Source organism: Hemicordylus capensis, chromosome 1 (assembly GCF_027244095.1).
Source record: "Hemicordylus capensis ecotype Gifberg chromosome 1, rHemCap1.1.pri, whole genome shotgun sequence".
Taxonomy (NCBI): Eukaryota; Metazoa; Chordata; class Lepidosauria; order Squamata; family Cordylidae; genus Hemicordylus; species Hemicordylus capensis.
The window spans coordinates 442,709,838-442,725,985 of NC_069657.1; the positions used below are offsets into that span (position 1 = coordinate 442,709,838).

The following is a 16,148-nucleotide window of genomic DNA, read 5'->3' on the forward strand; positions in this document are numbered from 1 at the left end:
AAGATCAGGGAGGGCCTGGGACAAAAACTGAAGATGGGCCATGAGCCCTGCCCTCCTGGGCCCCTGCCATCTTTTCCTCCCTTCCCCAATACCTTTGCTACAGAAAAAGTGTAAGAACATAATGAAAAACAAAACATTATCAGCATGCCCTTTCTCTCACTCCTATGCAAAAACATATATACCTACTACAACCACCACATATTTTAATACATCAACAGCACCTCTCTCTCTCTCTCTCTCTCTCTCTCTCTCTCTCTCTCATACACACACACACACACACACACACACACCATAGGAAACTGAACCCCAGATTTTGCCCCAGGGTTTAGGGGTAAACAAATCCCAGTTCCTAAGGTCCTGGGCTGGGGAAAAGCAGAGAAAAAGAGTAAAGATAGTAGGATTCAAAAAAGGTCCCTACATTCTTTTAACTGAAGATCTTTTCAGCTCTGTCTCAGCTTCAGAGGAGAAGCGGGAGGGGAGAGGATTGTCAGGCAGTATCTCTCCCTTCTCCTTTCCTCATGCCTGATGCTCAACGACATTTAATTTGCTACTGAACCTGCCAGTCAGATTGAGGGAGGGGTGGGCTGAACCTAGCATTAGGCAGCCGATGGGGTGGAGAGGAGGCAGGAGGGATGCTGCCTGATACTCCTCCTGTTTTCCCTCCTGGAGTAGACTCCACTTGCTTGAAGCCATGATGAGTCCTCCCCTCTAGCTGGGTCAGGCTATGCATGTGTATGATCCATGTTCAGTACCTGATGCTGAGTCATGGATGTAAATAGTTTGTATTGACTGAGGAGCTGTAATGAAAATAGCATCCAAATGGCTGCAGCTGTACCTCATCAGGAGCCAGTAACATGCCAGCAAGTCGGCGAGGCAGGAGGAGAAGCCTTATTTATTTATTTATTTATTTAATAAAATATTTATACCCCACCCCTCCAGTACACTGCTGCTCAGAGTGGCTCACAATAATAAAATAGATACAGCGTAAAATAAAACAAATAAAATTAACCAAATTAAGTAAACAAATTAAAAGTCAGTCTAAAACCACAATCAGAATTAAGCTTCAAATTAAAAGTTATTTTAAAAGCTAAAAAATGCTAAAAAAGAAGAAGCTAAAAAAGCTTTTTTTTAAAAGCTAAAAAATAAGAAACTAAAGAATCTACCAGATATAACCAAAGATGGAGCATTAAAAAGCCTTTTTAAAAAGATGTGTTTTTAGTTGTTCTTTTAAAAACCTGAGGGAGGGAGCATGGCAAAGCTCTTCAGGAAAAGTTTTGCCTGCTCTCTCGTCGCATGAAGAGAGATCTGTCACCCAGCTGGAGACATTTTTCTCCCCAATCCCAGTTCTATTACAGCTGCACCTCTGGTTCTAGTACTATGAACTAGTACTACAAATGTACTACTTCTGGAATAAAACAGTGAGACTGGATACCTTCACCCTGTCAAAACTGGCTTAAACGTGTTTGGCTTACAAACCAAACATGTCCAGACTCATCTAGCATTACAAGCCTACTTTTTAGAAGGTGAATTGAGCCCTTGGGCAGACCCACTTTCTTGGTCTGTGTAAGGCACCTTACACGAGGAAGGTACTATATAAATAATAGAGAATAATACCTGGGAGTCCCTGGGAGAGATTTGTATTCAGAAGACCGTGGCCTGAGTTACACATGCATGCTCATTAACTCATAACTGCAACATTGAGGGATGGCTTGCATGAGTGCAAACGAACCATTACAGATGTTAAACCACACTAAGAATGACCGTAATACTTCAGACACACTTTTCAATGGAGTCAGCTTTCACACAGTGCAATGGAATATCCAGATGCATTCCCAACAATGACAAAAAGAAGAGGACCTACCACTAGCATACCATGTGCAGAGGACACGGGCCACACAGTGGGGCCAAGATGGGGGGGACACCCAGTAGGGTTGAGCTGTGTACCATCTGCCTCCACAGCCACCCTCCTGCCTGCCTCCTTTTGCAGCCCCCACTCAGTTAGGGACTCGCTACACAGTCTAATGTCTAATAACCCCTGCTAACTTGGCAAAGAGGCACCTTTTAACGTGGTGATTCTCTTTATTTAGCAGGGGGAGAGTAACTGGCCCTATTCACCCCCAGCACAGTACCTTTTAGATTGTGAGACCTTTGGGGACAGAGATCCATCTTATTTATTTGTTATTTCTCTGTATAAATCACCCTGAGCCATTTTTGGAAGGGTGTTATAGAAATTTATTAACTAAATAATAATAACAACAACAACAACATCACCACTCAGTGCCACATGTCAGATGGTGACATAATCAGACCGCGTCGAAGCTGGCTCTTTGCCAGTGGTGATGAATCCTCAGGTGAGTGGGGGCTGCAGAGGCAGGCAGGTAGGTGGTTGGTGGCAATGCCAGCAAGAGCGGTCAAGAAATCTAGCTGCAGGCCACCGCCAACATGGTCACACTAGTGGGTTGCAGCCTTGAAGGGAGGTGTACAAGTTGGCCTCTAGAGATCTGCTTCCTGTTTTCATTCATTCATTCTGAACATTTGTTACCCTGCTCTTCAATCCAGGGATTCCCAGTGGAGCTTGCAATAAAAATTAAAACATCATAAAATAAATCAGCTAAACCCGTATCATATTACTAAAACACAGAAAGCAGCATAATCAGCTTAACTCTTAAAAGCAAAATATTCTGCTTGCTCGGCTGAAATAAAGCAAAGATTACAGAGACACTCAGACACAGACCCGTCACACAGTATTCTTTCACCAAAAGGAAAGGAAACCCTACAGTATTGCCCCCAGAACTCCTCGGCACTCAGGGAAGGGGGAAGCACATGATAATATGGGCTGCTTCGTGTCAGCACTGAATAGCCTTGAAGTGGGGAAGATGCTGGGGATGTGGAGTGAACTGAGAGTCCCCACTTCCCGTTAGTGTCTTGTCCAAACAAAAACCCAACTGGCAAAGATTCCAGTTCCCGAGATTCTCCACCCAATGTTAAGAACAGCCTCCTGGATCAGACCTAAGGCCTATCTAGTTCAGTACCCCATTTCACACAGTGGCCCACCAGATGCCATGTGGCCTTGGGGAGCCACACAACCAGGAGATAAGAACATAAGAACAGCCCTGCTGGATCAGGCCCAAGGAAGCCCATCTAGTCTAGCATCCTGTTTGACACAGTGGCCCACCAGATGCCGCTGGGAGCCACAGGCAGGAGTTGAGGGCATGCCCTCTCTCCTGCTGTTGTTACTCCCCTGCAACTGGTATTCAGAGGCATCCTGCCTCTGAGGCTGGAAGTGGCCTGTAGCCCTCTGACTAGTAACCACTGATGAAGGCACACTCCCAACTTCCACCTGACTTCCTTAACCAGGATCTGAAGTTGGCAGGAGAATGTCAGGTGGAGAGCATGGGAAACAGACATGGGTAAGTTTGGACAACACGCCCTCTAGGAACATGTGCTCTCAGTTGTCCACACAACCCCAACATTTTCCCCACGTGAAGATTTACCAGTGGTCATGCAAAGCTGCCTTATGTTTATATCGTTTGATTTGCACATTTTAAAGGGCCTGCTGTTGAACATGCTTGTTCCTACAAGCAGGAAGGAAGAGGGAGTGTATGTATATAAAGTAGCTGAACATGGACCTCCGATTACAAGTATGGAGCAGTGTGTATTAGTGCACACATGCCTTCGTTGACAATACCAAGGGCCAGCTGAGAAGGGGGAGTCTCTGCTGGTCCACATGCCAAGGACACTTCTCGAGTACAATTGTGTCTATGACAGGAGGGAGCATACCCATGCTAATTGGCTAAGGTCACTTGGGGTCAGATTTCCTCCCTTTTCTTGAAAGCAGTTCTGGGCCTTCAAAAGAGTTATGGAAGGCAAAGATCCAACTGTGTCTATTTGAGAAGTATTTTTCCTCCCGCAAATACATGTTTCCCTAGTAATGTAGACAGATGTAATGGACGCCTGCAGATGCATCGCAAAAACATAGCTAATCCTCTGCTCCCCGACCAATACAGTTCTTTTCTTCCCTTATGTGAGTTGTCAAATACCTTTCAATATTTTCTCCTGCTGATGCTTGGAGGAGAATAAAGAAGAGAAAGGCACTATCACTGCAGGAGAGCCATATTTGTCCGCTTTTCATAGAAGACGGCATGCAAACTGCAAGAGCAACTCAGGAGAATAAAAAGGATGGCTCTGTGGGGACGTGCTGTGATCTCAGTACTGGGTTGCCCAGGGACTGCAGAACAGGAAAGAAGCACATTCTGGTCTTTGCTGTCAGCAGCCAGCCGAACAGGGGCAGCATGTGGGGTCGGTGCAGGGGCAGAGCTACACTTGGGCTACCCGGCTTCCGGAGCTGCCTTGCCCTGCCTCAGCGGCCACCTTGCTTACTTCCTCTGCCGGCTAGGGAGGAGAGGGTGTGCCTCACACTCCCAGCTAGTGGGCACTACATTTGCCAGCTGGATATGGGATGGGCAAGAAGGTGAGGGGGTGCCTTGGTGCCCCCCTATACTCTGGTGGCTGGGGGACAGCCATCCTCCCTTGCTCAACGGTCCCTATGCCCTTGCACTTTCTCATTCTTGCCTCTGCTTTTCCCACCAGGCAGATGTATTTGCCATCCTTCTCCAGGGTGAATGCATGCCACATTCTTCACCCCCCCCCCACTGCCCTTTGTCCTTTGACACTGCTCCGCCACCAGCCTATCAGCCACTGATTAGTCTACCACAGAGATGGCCAGCTAGCATGAATGACTGCACACCTGTCTCTCCTTCTGAGACATCTGCCAGGGATGGGACTAGGAGACTAGTCCCACTTTTACTGTGCCCCCACTTCCAGGCCATCTCCTGCCTCCTTGAGAGAACTGTGTGATAGATAGATAGATAGATAGATAGATAGATAGATAGATAGATAGATAGATAGATAGATAGAATAATTAAAGTTTATGGGTAGGGATTTGCATGGAACCGGCACCAAACTGAACTGGGTCAGCTCGGTCCGGCACCCCCTCAACCGCCCCCCCCCCCGGGTTCAGTCCAGGGCGGTCTATGAGGTTTTTTAAAAAAATAATTAATTTCCCAAAAAAACTTACCCCCTCCAGGGGAGTTGTCCAAGGCAGCAGGGGTGTGTGTCCGCAGAGGTTCCCTCTCCCTCCGCCAGCCTCCCTTAGTCAAAAAATTAGCCATTCAGCTGTTCTTTGGCCGTTTTTCAACCTTTCCCCGCAGCGTGGTGGCCATTTTGGAGGCCACTGCACCTGCACAATGGGCCTCTGCATGGCCTGGCATGACCAGGGTCGGACCGAACAGGGGGTGATTCAGTTCGACCCACATAGTCGAATTGAACCAGTTTGACGTCAAACACATTCACACATCCCTAGTGATGGGTACGATGGGAGTTGTAGACCCACAGCATCTGGGGATCCAAGTTTGAGAACCCCATATCAGGGGCAAGATGGATCCCTGTGGCAACCCACAGACCAATGGCCATGGGGTGGAACAGCAGGAGGTTGGGAAACTAGGTTGCCACAGGGATTCATCTTGTCCCCTCATACAGGGGTTCTCAAATTTGGGTCCCCAGATGTGGTGGGTCTACAAACCCCATCCCATAACCTGTAATTGTTTTATTTATTTATTTTCCACACCTCCTCTAGCAGTCCTCTCAGGATAGCCAGCTTGAGAACTACTGGTTCAAATAGCAAAGACTAATAGATCTATTGGGACGAATGTTTTTGTGGACTAGAGCCCATTTCAATGGCTCATGAGCCTGTTCTGATTCATGCTTTCTGGGCCTGGGTGCTTTAGAGGCCCTTGATATGAAAGAGAGAGCTACTAGTTAAGTAAAGAGAAAAGAAATAGAATGCATTAATCCTGCACATGATTTCTGGCTAAGGCAGTGCCAGTGCCAAGAAGGACGGAGTGAAGTTATTGCAGTGGTTCGCAATGTCAAAATGAGTCAGCAGTATCTACTGTACAACAATAAGGCTAATGCTATTTTGGGATCCATCAGCAGAAGAAGAATCACACCCAAGAAACTGGAGAAGACCGTTGCTGCTGCTGACACAATTCCAAGGCTGAGTGGGATGCTGGGCCCAGCTTTGTGTGACACATTTTGAGACAGATGGATACAAACCAGGAAAGAGTCAATGGGAAATCACACAGACCACTTTCATTTTTCATTTGTTGGAGATGCAGGCTCCAGAAGCCATCAACTCTTTTGCACCTGCCGTTCTGTTGATCCCTGGGGGCATTAGGAGCAGAGATAGCAAATTAGGGGGTCCTCTCTATTCCTCTCTTTGCCTCTGCTCTGACCCTCCATTTGGTAGATTGATATTCTCGGGTTTCATTCTCTCACCTGAGAGTGACTTCCTCTTTCTCCTTCCTCCCTAGCACCATGAGCTAGCTAGTTGTGGGTGTGCAGGCTCGCTCTCTCTAAACATGTATTTCCCCAAATAAGCTTCTTTTCCTTACATCTTTTCTTTTTTAACATTTATATCCTGCTCTTCCTCCAAGGGGCCCAGAGCAGTGTACTACATACTTGAGTTTCTTTTTCACAACAACCCTGTGAAGTAGGTTAGGCTGAGAGAGAAGTGACTGGCCCAGAGTCACCCAGCTAGATTCATAGCTGAATGGGGATTTGAACTCGGGTCTCCCCGGTCCTAGTCCAGCACTCTAACTACTACACCATGCTGGCTCCTTCTTAAGCACATCTGCAGATCCCAATCCTCCTCCTCCTCCCAGGCCTGTAACCAGCCTCAAAAAATGTGGGGGGAGATTGCAGAAGTCAGGGGAGGCAGGTTATAAAATGTGCAGTGAAAACAGTCAGTGAGGCTGGGGAGGAAAGAGAATTTTTTGGTGTGGCAGGTACACACCATGCCACCAGCAGGCAATGGGCCTGCCGCCGCCTCCTCCCCAGCTCTTCTTCTATAAAAAATTAATGGTTGTTCTTTAAATGTTGATTTATTAAACTGGTTTTGTACTTTCATCATCAGCGAGGAGGAGATCACACCCATGTTTACTGGAGCTCATATTTATTTGATTGGATTCTGAATTCTTTTGTGCCCTCTGAACTACTGAGGTGCACTTACTGCTATCTCTTGTACTGTTTGACCTTTTGGCCTCATTTTGCCGTCCAGGGGCATAGCAAGGTTGGAGTGGGCCCAGAGTCAAGATGTTAAAATGTACACCCCCCCTCATTGAAGCTCAGCTCATGAAGTAAAGAAATCTTAAATGAGGCTGAATAGTGGTAACGAAAAGCATAGTAAATTTTTATATATTAAAATTTTATTATGCTTTTTGTTATCACTATTCAACCTCATTTAAGATTTCTTTATTTCATCTATCTATATCTATATCTATATCTATATCTATATCCTATGTGCAACAATAGAACATCATCCTAAATTATTTTTTAAAAGGTTTTGTAAATTGTGGATGATGCAAGTCATTTAATGGCACTAGAGAAAGACATGGAGGCTATTCTCACAATTAGCAAAAACCGGGCTAGGAGAGCCTAGCCCAATTTTTGCTAATCGTGAGAACGACCGGGCTCGGCTGTGAGCCTGGTGGTTCTCGAGCGGGTAACCTGCTCCTGTAGCCCTCCCCATAGCCCAGGTTTGCGGAGCGAGCGCAAACTGGGCTATCTGATCGTGAGTAGCCGCAGCATGGCTCCACAGTGCGGCTACTTGTGAGTAGACCCCCGGAGGGGAGGCAAAAAGCCACCTCCCGGCTCCAGGGGGTCTCCCCAGTATGCCCTGCACACTCACGCAGTATGCCCTGCACACTCACGCAGGGCATACTGGGGCTTCCGGGGGGCGTGCAGCCCCCGAGCTCCCCAGCCCCCGCCGGCTCCGTCATGGGAGCCGGCAATTGTGTGGGCGGCCAATCCAGGGCTTAGCCCACTCTCCCCGCTCACCGCCACAAACCGGGTCTCACTGATCGTGAGACCCAGTCCATGCTGTTCTGGTAGCTCCAGGTCTTAACACTCACATCAGTTTTGGAGGATGAATACAACTGAAGGAAGCCCGGGCGGGTGCGCAGCTGGGGGAGTCAGTCATGTGACTTGCCTCTGGGGGCCCCCCCAAGGCAGTGGGCCCCCAGACAACTGTCTCCCCTTGTCCTATCACGTCCCTGTTGCCATCTCTCCCCACCACCCACTCCTGGTTTATTCTCTCTGTATTCATGGCATATAGATCTGATCACTCAGATAAGGCCTGCACAACATAAGGCCCAGGGACCAGATTTGGCCTGTGAGGCCTTATTTCCTGGCCTGCAGGTAGAAATATCCTGCAGGAACAGCCATGAAGAACTCTTGGGTAGTGGCTCACTACAATTGTCACAACTGAAATTGCTTTCCCCTTGCTTTCCCCCCAATTCCAACTCTCTGCCCCCTCACCATCATTAATATTTTTAATAATTCATCTTAGTGTAATACTGTAATTAATGACCTCAGCCCCTGCACAGCAAGTCATGGGTGATTCCAGCTCCATGTTGGTTCCGGGAAGTCTTGGTTGGTTGGTTCTGGCATGGTTGTGCGCCCCGACGTAGACGAGCACTTCATGCATATGACAGAGTCGGCTCTGGCTCACAAAAGCTTATGCCATACTATGGTCAGCCACATGCTCACTTAGCAGTCCCCATGTTTACTTGAACACAGGTAAGGGGACTGCAGTCACTTGCCCCATCAAGTGCCAGATTTAGGCAGAACTTAATGGCATAGCAGAGAAATGGCTTGACTACCAAGCCAGAAGTTGCCGGTTCGAATCCCTGCTGGTATGTTCCCCAGACTATGGGAAACACCTCTATCGGGCAGCAGCGATATAGGAAGATGCTGAAAGGCATCATCTCATACTGTGCGGGAGATGGCAATGGTCAACCCCTCCTGTATTCTGCCAAAGACAACCACAGGGCTCTGTGGGCACCAGGAGTCGACACCAACTCGACGGCACACTTTACCTTCAAGTAAGCTACAGCTTAGGGCCTAACATTATGAGGGGCCTCTGATTAGAAAAAAGAAAGAAAGAAACGAAATTCCAAGTTTTACATAATGTTATTTTGATTTTAAGGTGTTTCTAATGCAAATGAGCTTATTGCAAGAGAAGCATTTTTGTTAGATGGTTAGCTTTTCATTGCATCTTTGTCAGGAAAAAATAAAGCTGTATTATTTCTATGTCCATTGTTCTTTGTGTCAAAATTATCAATCCATATATTATTTATTTATCTGTTTGTTTGTTTATAATGCTTTGGGGCCTTTTAAGCTCGACATAGGATAGGGTTTCAGGGCATGTCGTAAACCAACCCTGGCCCCACTCCTGATGCCAATGTGTCCACTAGCCGCATACCCCTAAATCTGCAATTTGGCATTCTTGAGTACCCACAAGTGCCAGAAGCACAGAGAGTTCTTGCTTCTTTGGCACATGCCACTATACCGCCCCTTTCTCAAGAATGCTGAACGTGGGACTGTTGAAGCCATGGCCAGCAGGGGGGCTGGTGTCAGAGAGTGGGGCTGGGCCGAGGGCACTGCCCCACTTCCCCTCCCTGCATTCTGAAAACATGACAGGAGCACAGGCGAACTACAAGATAGGATTATCGAGTCCCATGGAAGTACCTTTTTGGCGATTCTCTTTACTTAGCAGGGGGAGAGCAACTGGCCCTATCCATCCCCAGCACAGCATCCCTCCAGTGGCTGTGGCTGGTGTCTATCTTACGTTTCCTTTTCAGATTGTGAGCCCTTTGGGGACAGGCAGCCATCTTCTTTATTTATGTAGATCTATATAATCTGCTTTGGGAACTTTTGTTGGAAAACAGTATATAAATACGCTTGGATCCTGGCACTCTACATGAGCAGCCTGAGCTAGGCTGCTCATGAGAACAGTCCCATATTTGCCCTGAGAATAAATCTACCACCTTTCAATATTAGGGGCTCCTCCTTCCATCCCTGATCTCTGCAAGGTGTCAATGCATTTCTTTATACTTTGTGCTACGTAGAGTGCTCTCCCACACCCCACCACCAAAAAAACCAGATCTGTCCTGCTCTCTAAGAGGATTCAAGAAGCTTCATCTACTGCAGCAGGGAAAGGGATGCTGCCAGGATTCCAGTTGGCACCAGCAGTAATGTGCACAAAAATCCCTTCCTGGCTCTGTTGGGCTGCCAGTTTCCATATGCGCACCAAGGTGCTTTCTCCGGACCTGTGAAGCTGTGTGGCATCTTGAGCTGAAACTGCCATTGGGATACTGCAATCCTAAGCACCGAAGACGCTTCTCCAGTTGCTACGTGGTATCCTATAAACATGCCATGCAAAATGGCTCCTGCATCAACGGCTGGCTCAAACAACCTGGCATGCATCTTCTTGTCTAGACAGAGCTTTTACAGCCAGGAAATGGAAGGCGGTCCTTTTGCCCTTTCTTCTCAGTGGCCAGCATGACATTACAGCTGGCATTTTTATTCATTTCACTGATGGGTAAAATGTTTGTCATGCCCCCATCACCGTCCTGTCAGGACCAGCCCATGCCCAGAATCAGAACTGGATGAGACCTCATATGAAGATCCCAAATGAAGTTGCCCTTTTGAGTCAGACCACTGGTCCACCTAGCTCAGTATTGTCTACACCAGTGGTTCCCAACCTGGGTTCCTCCAGATGTTGAAGGACTACAACTCCCATCACCCCCCAGCCACAACAAACTGTCACTGTGAATGATGGGAGTTGTAGTTCAGTGACATCTGGAGGAACCCAGGTTGGGAACCACTGGTCTACACTGACTGGCAGCTGCTCTCCAAGGTTTCTGGCAGGAGTCTTTCCCAACCCTACTTGGAGATGCTGCCAGGGGCTGAACCTCGGCCCTTCTGCGGGCAAAGCATGTGCTCTGCTGCTGAGATATGGCTTCATGACCATCCCCAGCGTATACAAAGATCAAACGGAGTCATCAGATCCCAATAAACATACCCTGGGAGTTATTCACACAGTTATTCATGCTGTGGGGTAAATGATGATCAAAGCCACTTTGAATTACACTCGTGGCATTGAGGGAAGCAGCCCCTCCCCTCTGTTCTTGGTTTTTGTTTTTATGCCAGTTCACATGGCATGCCTCCGTGTTTTCCTTCTAGCCAGTGGGAGTGGGGGGAGAGATTACTAAAGAGCTGCACCTGCATTTGTAAAGAGAATATCCCTCTTATCATGCTAATGATTCTTCATCAGTGCCTCTCCCTATTTGCTCTGGCTTTTTCAGAAAAAGTAGCTTAAAACCAGCATTTAAAAAACCCTAGAAATAACTTGAGATCATCTAGAATTCGCAAGACAAAGCCCGATTTGTGTGTGGAGTGGGTCCAAGGATCTCAAAGGGACTTAGGGGTAAGTTGTGCTGGTGTGTGAACACACACACTCTCTCCCGAAGAAGATTCGAGGAAGAAGCCCTGTTTGTTAAGCCTCCTGAAGAAACTAGTAGATGCCCCACCACTTGGCGCAAAATTGAGGGAAATTGCCTGATTTTTAATGGCTGTGTTCACACACAATCACAAGGATCCTAATTAAAGGTTAATCAGGATTAGACAATCCAGCAGAGCTGATTGTATGAACACAGAATTTCAGTGCAATCCTGGTCAAACCACTCCCTTAATAAGCTTTTGTTAACAAGATAACCAGGACCCATTGGTTCCGGGACCTATTGGTTCCACACCCAGCTCCAGATCCCAACAAGTGCAGAGACAGCAGCTACTCTGGACTGAAATCCACCAGACGAGAAGGCATAGTAAATCTCTTGCAGGGAAAGGCCTTCCATCTCTGAGCCTTTATCAGGAGAAGGAACTGAAAGGCAAATCATACTTGGATCACAGTCCTGCAGTGCTGGGGTGGCTAGGCCAGATACAGAACTCTTCCCTTGCTGCCTGACTCTTGCTGGTGCAACATCTCATGTCTGTATGACTCTTTGTCTGGACAGCTCCCCAGCAGCTTCAGAGAGCCAGTGTAGGGTCATGGTTAGAGTGTTGGACTAAGAGAGATGCAAGTTCACATCCCTGTTCAGCCATTAAACTCAGTGGGTGACTCTGGGGTAACCATGAATCTCTCAGCCCAATCTACCTTGCAGGGTTGTCGTAAGGATAAACATAACCATGTACACTGTTCTAGGCTCCTTGGCGGAAGAGTGGGATATAAGTGTAAAAATAAAATAAACAAACTTTGCTACAGACCTGCTCCTTGCCCTGCCTGATTCCTCCCTGTCATTTCAGTGGGGCTTATGCAGGAAAAATTCCAAAGAATTACATCCATTATACTGGGGGTCTGGAGGATCCTTCCAACCCCACTCCACACTTCCTAACCCTCTCCAGCAACTTTTGCTTTTTAAAAAAACCCCGATTTTTAATGGCTGTGTTCACACACAATCACAAGGATCCTAATTAAAGGTTAATCAGGATTAGACAGCCCAGCAGAGCTGATTGTATGAACACAGAATTTCAGTGCAATCCTGGTCAAACCACTCCATTAACAAGCTTTTGTTAACAAGATAACCAGGACTGAATTATAAGCAAGTTATCTATCCTGGTTACCTAGAATTTGACCAGGATTGCCCTGAAATTCTGCATTCATGCAATTATCCCCTCTGGGTTTATTAATCCTGAGTAACATTTTAACCTTTAAGTCTTTAAAGACACATCTGTTCACCCAGGCTTTTAACTGATATTGTTTTGATTGTTTTAATGTTGTTTTAGAATATTGTTTTTAACAAATAATAATTATTTTTTAAATAAGATTTTTAATTAAGAAATAGACCAAAGAGGACAAAGACAAATCACCATAAAAACAATTTAAAAGCAATCATTCTTCATGATGAAAAACTATTTTTCTAATTAATTACATCAGTAGAGAAAAAGTATCTAGAACAAGATAAAGCAAAAGAAATTCAGACTCTTAGAATTGTAAAATCTAATCTGATCAGCTTCTTGTAAATTACATATCAAAAACACTATAAGTCAAATCCAGAAAATGGGAACAAAGTTTGACCATAACGGATATTTTAATTTATAAAAGGTTCCCAGACAGACATGAATGATTCAGTAGACATGCCATGTACATAAGCCGAGACTTTCGAAATTGAAGCATAATCCCACACTTTCAAAAACCAATCATTTAAGGAAGGGATTTCCAAAATACGCCAATTAGATGCATATATAATCCTGGCCGCTGTAATCATATATAAACACAATTCGTTTGATTTAGCAGGAATATAAGGTTTAATCATACTTAAAAGAAAAATTTCTGGAAGAAAGGGAATCTTAACTTCTAAGATTTGTTCAGTTTTCATATGAATTTGTTTCCAAAACGGTTGAGCTTTTTTTCAACTCCACCACATATGGTAGAATGAACCTAAGTGTGAATTACATTTCCAACATTTCTTGGAGAAAGAATCATCTATTTTGTTAATAGTCAAAGGAGTTATACACCATCTAAAGAACATCTTATACCAATTTTCCCTTAGATTGGTACACAAAGTAAATTTCACATTCTTTTTCCATTGGTATTCTCAGTCAGAAAGATCGATCCATCTATTAAAGTTCTGCATCCATTTTATCATACATTCTTTTATCTGCTCAGTATCAGTTTCATACTTCAGTAATAGCTTATAAATTCTGCCTAATAAATGATCAGTGTTTCGGGTGATTAATTCTTCAAATTCAGTCAAAACTCTAAGTTTCCCACCCTGTAACTGTAACTCTTTCTGAACTATTGAGCTGATCGGAGCTTGTTGAAGCCAGGATGCTTGTTGAGTTGATTGCCCAGAAGAAACTGATTTGTCCGGAGCTAAATATTGGGCCAAACTTTGTAAGGAGTGTAAACTGCCTCGCCAAAAGTTATACTTTGAAGAAAATTCTCCTTCATGGAAATAAACATTCAGTATTGAGGCCAAAGGTAATAATCTAGGATTTATTCTTTTCTGGTATTTATCCCAGACATAAAAAAGACTATGTCGAATAGTATGTTTTAACAAATAATTTTTAAATTGTTGTGTTTTACATTTCTTTTTTTGTTTTGTTTTTAACTAATGTTTTACCTTTGTTTTTATCTTGTTGTAAACCACCCAGAGACGTATGTTTTGGGCTGTATAAAAATATGTTAAGTAAATAAATATAAATAAATGAAAAATAAACCAGGATCCTTGTGATTGTATGAACGCAGCCAATGTCTTTCAAAAATACATACTCATACTTTTAAAATATAGGTTGCTTTGATTTTCTTCTTCTGCAAATCTATATAAATGAATGGTAGCAGACTCTGTTTGTGGTTTCAAAAATTTAAAAAAATCTACATAGGGCAAGAGACAGGTATTATCTGTGGAGACCTGGATTATTATAGCCTAATTATCAGGTGATAAACAACAGTGATGTATACTTTGAAATAAAAGCAACTCGAGTCCAAACTGATCATGCAGCTTTGTTCCTTCCACATATCTCTGTGCTGCCCTTCTCCCTGCCCCACTATCTTTCTAAAACATTTGGCTCCCCTCCAGCTTTCCCTAAATTTAGCTATATGTAATCAGCAACCAAGTCAGCTCCCTGAAATATCCCATTAGTTCTTGTTGAGAAAATGTAATTGTTCCTGTTCTTCACAATTGGTGCCGGGGTCTCTGTTTCTCTTATGCCTTGCCTTTAGAGCACAGTTTTTCATGGTGACGTTAAGAGGGGAATAAATTGAAACATTTGACTTGCATATTTGCAAACAAAACAAATATTACAAAGATGCCATAAGCCTCAACACAGGCACATAGGAAGCTGCCTTATACTGAGGCAGACCATTGACCCATCTAGCTCAGTATTGTCTACACCAAGGATTCTCAGTGCTGGGTACCCAGATGCTATTGGACTTCAGCTCCCATAATCCCCAACCAAAGGTCAGTGGGGCTGGGGATTATGGGAGTTGCAATCCAATAACATCTGGGGACCCAACGCTGAGAATCCGTGGTCTACACTGACTGGCAATGGTTCTCCAAGGTTTCAGGCAGGAGTCTCTTTCAGCCCTACCTGGAGATGCCAAGGATTGAACCTGGGACCTTCTGCATGATGTTCTTCCACTGAACTATGGCCCCATCCCTCAAGGGGAATATCTTAGCAACATAGGAAGCTGCCATATACTGAGTCAGACCATTGGTCCATCTAGCTCAGTATTGTCTACACAGACTGGCAGCGGCTTCTCCAAGACTGCAGGCAGGAGTCTCTCTCATCCCTATCTTGGAGAAGCAAGAGAGGGAACTTGGAACCTTCTGCTCTTCTCAGAGCGGCTCCATTCCCTGAGGGGGAATATCTTACAGTGCTCACATGTGGTCTCCCATTCAAATGCAATCAGGGTGGACCCTGCTTAGCTAAGGGGACAAGTCATGCTTGCTACCACAAGACCAGCTCTCCTCTTACAGCACTAACATGTAGTCACCCATCCAAATGCAAACCAAAGTAGACCCTGCTTAGCAAAGGAGATTCTTCCTGCTCTCTACCACAAGACCAGCTCCCTTCCAGTGATCACTCCTCCAGAGGAAACCAGCATCCGTGTGAGACTGCACCTCTGCAGATTCTCATTGCTTGGGGAAGTGGGGAACACACACACAACAATAGATTAATGTCAGGAGAAGCACAAGCCATTAGACCTCCTGTAATTGCTGCTGCACACAGCACAGTGTAGCTGTGACATGCCAGCAGTCCCTTTATGGGCTGTGAAAACTCCCAATGGGGTGCAGTTTATTTTTTGCACTTGACAGAGGTTCTGGAGTAATTTCTGCAACAGAGGAAACCCTGCAGAATCTTTATTTTTAGGAACAGATCCAGTTAAAGAGCTAATATTCCTGGAATGAGGTCACATATTTAAACTGGTCAGATATAAGAGTGTTGAAAGTCTGTCAGCCAGGCGCAGCCAAGATAAGAGTTGCAGCAGGCCAGCCCATTTATTAAATCTGTGCAATGCGCAATTGCAAGTGTGCCACAGCCATAAGTTCCTTTTAACAGCCGTGCGCCTGACAAGCTATTTTACAAATGCCCAGAGGCAGCAGGCAATCTATGTTTTAAAGCGTACCAGCATCAGAAAAACAATACTAAGACATTTAGGCTGGAGGTCAGGAGAAGGTTTCTAAATATAAGATAAGTACACTTACTGACCAGAGGCTGGCACTGGAAATGAGAACTGTTCCCCA

The 16,148-nt window shown here is 45.3% G+C and overlaps 1 long non-coding RNA gene across 1 annotated transcript; it reads right to left on the reverse strand.

Moving 5' to 3' along the window:
• Window positions 1-2,235: 2,235 nt before the first annotated feature.
• On the reverse strand, window positions 2,236-8,502 carry LOC128323320 (uncharacterized). The gene is made up of 3 exons (XR_008306199.1): window positions 8,429-8,502; window positions 6,115-6,222; window positions 2,236-2,574 (listed from the first exon to the last, which is right to left on the reverse strand). It is a non-coding gene; the product is annotated as an uncharacterized LOC128323320 (long non-coding RNA).
• Window positions 8,503-16,148: the final 7,646 nt, after the last annotated feature.